The sequence below is a fragment of the Cebus imitator genome, unplaced genomic scaffold, assembly GCF_001604975.1.
Source record: "Cebus imitator isolate Cc_AM_T3 unplaced genomic scaffold, Cebus_imitator-1.0 Scaffold31, whole genome shotgun sequence".
Lineage (NCBI taxonomy): Eukaryota > Metazoa > Chordata > Mammalia > Primates > Cebidae > Cebus > Cebus imitator.
The window spans coordinates 4,066,865-4,069,577 of NW_016107346.1; the positions used below are offsets into that span (position 1 = coordinate 4,066,865).

General features: G+C 40.5%; 1 protein-coding gene across 2 annotated transcripts in view; it reads right to left on the reverse strand.

Annotated features, from left to right (window-relative positions):
* PLCB1 (phospholipase C beta 1) overlaps positions 1 to 2,713 on the reverse strand; it is a 731,248-nt gene that overhangs the window by 46,459 nt on the left and 682,076 nt on the right. The window lies entirely within an intron of this gene.

Genomic DNA, 2,713 nt, shown 5'->3' on the forward strand with positions numbered 1-2,713 from the left:
TTTGAGACAGTCTATCACCCAGGTTGGAGTGCAGTGGTTCGGTCTTGGTCCACTGCAACCTCTGCCTCCCAGGTTCAAGCAATTCTCCTGTTTCAGCCTCCCAAGTAGCTGGGATGACAGGTATGCACCACCACGCCCAGCTAATTTTTGTATTTTTAGTAGAGACAGGGTTTCACCATGCTGGCCAGGCTGGTCTTGAACTCCTGACTTCAAGTGATCTGCCAGCCTTGGCTTCCCAAAGTGCTGGGATTATAGGCATGAGCTACTGTGGTGACCAGAAGCCTGTGGCTTTTGGACTCAGACTGGGACATCTGCTCTGCAGATTTGCTCTGCAGATTTTGGACTTCCCAGCCTCCGTAATCACATGAACAAATTCCCTTGCAATATACCTCATTCACATACATATGCATGCATGAATATCTCCTATTGGCTCGATTTCTCAGGGGAACTCTGACTAATATATCTCCTTTCTGGAGGTCACCTTCTCAGTAAAGTCTTCCATAACAATCCTATTAAAACAGAAAACTATTCCCATCCCTCTTTCTTTCTTAATTCTCTGTAGTTTTTACTACCATCCAACATGCTATAACTTTACCTCTTTATTTTATGTATTGCTTGCCTATGAAAACTTAATGGGAGTAGGGATTTTTGTTTATCTTTCCCCTCACTTCCCCAGACTTCTCCAGCATGAAGAACAATGCCTGGCACATAGTATATACTCAATAAATATTTGTTGAATGAATAAACTTGAAAGAAATTTTGTTCTGATACTTTTTTTCTGAGCTTTGCAGATTTCACACACAACTCACAAGAAATGTGGTTGTAATGGTCTGCATAACTGCCACAGAGAATATTCCAGAAGGATGTGCAAGACCATGGAAGGGAAAAAGACTTTTCAGATACCTCACCTGGGAAAAGCAGACATTAAGGAAAGTACCAATAAATGGAGGAAACAGAATTCATTGTTAGCGTATTAGTTTTGTATGGCTGCTATACTGACTTACCAAAAATTGAGTGGTTTAAAACAATAGAAGTATATTCTTTCACAGTTCTGGAGGCCATGAGTCTGACATCAACATGTCAGCAGGGCCACATTCCTTTGGGAGAATCAGTTCCTTGCTTCTTCCACTTTCTAGTAGCTGTCACCATTCACTGACCCGAGCCTGCACCATTCCAATCCCTTCCTCTGTGGACACATTGCCTCCTCCTCCTTTTCTTTCTGTGTGAAATCCCTCCCCACTTCACTCTTCTAAGGACATACACTGATATGGTTTGGATGTGTCTCCATCCAAATCTCATCTTGAACTGTGGCTCCCATAATCGCCATGTGTAATGGGAGAGACCCAGTGGGAGGTAATTGAATCATGGGGGATGGGTTTTACCCATGCTGTGAACAAGTCTCATGAGATCTGATGGTTTTATAAAGGACAGTTCCCCTGCACATCCTCTTTTTCCTGTCGCCATATAAGACATGCGTATGTTCCTCCTTTGCCTTTCGCCGTGATTGCGAGGCCTCCCCAGCCATGTGGAACTATAAGTCCATTAAACCTCTTTTTCTTATAAATTACCCAGTCTCTGGTATGTCTTTGTTAGTAGTATAAGAACAGATTAATACACGCATCATTGGATTTAGGGCTCACATGGAAGACCCAAGATAATCTCCTCATTGCAAAATCCGTACCTTAATAACATCTTTAAGTATCTCTTTTCCAAAGAAGGGAACATTCACAGGTTCCAGAAAATAGGATAAGGACATGTGTTTTTGGGGACCACCACTCAACTCATAATGGTGAGATAAAAAATTGGATTTTACCATGATTCCACAATGACAATCTTCAAGGTTGTTGTCTAGATGCCAACATGGGGGCACTTTGTGAGGGATGTGGGCCTTTGTAATCAAGACAACTAAACCCTCGCAGGGTTCCCTAAGGACTCAAGCTAATTGAAATTAATAAGTAAAGTTTTAAACAGTTACTTACTATAGTAAAGATATTTTTCAGGAAGCCATGTGCTGAAAGCAAGACCAAGCATTTTTTTGACAACGGAGTCATCTGTGGGTCAGGCTCTCAATTCTGATTCTTTGCTCTCATTTCTCACAATCTTATGATAGGGATTCTTATAATCTGGCTCAAGAGTTATCATGTGCTCTAATCCACACAAAGGCAACACATTGCACTTTGCACTCAAATTTTTTAAATGTTATCTAGGTCATCTCTTAAGTAATCTGTTAAGAGCACAAGGACATGTGAAGAGATCCAAGTTCAGAATTTCTGGCTGTTTTTCCTGGTGCTAGTCTCTACATCCCATGACTGTATTTTCACCTTTCTCTGGCATTCAGGAGGCCTGAAACTTTTAAATGAAATTTAATTTGTTTAAAGCATTATAATGAGCAGTTTTCATGACCAACTGATCTGCAATTTATTGAAATATCCTATATAACCCTCCAGTTCCCTGAGTAAGTATAAACAACTATTTAAATTTTAAGACTGCTATATTTTATTATAGCCAGCAGTAGTTTCTTTTTGCTGTTAGAAGTGGAACCACTCAAGTCTCATACCTTACCATTTCTAGGTCAATAAAATGTCTATTAAAAGGTCCTATGCCAGTGGCATGTAATATCTACTGAGTGAATTCATAGTCTGATTCTGGCATTAAAAACCTTTTGAAAATTAAATTTGCTCTGGGCACCCTGCCTATGGGATAGCCCTGCTAC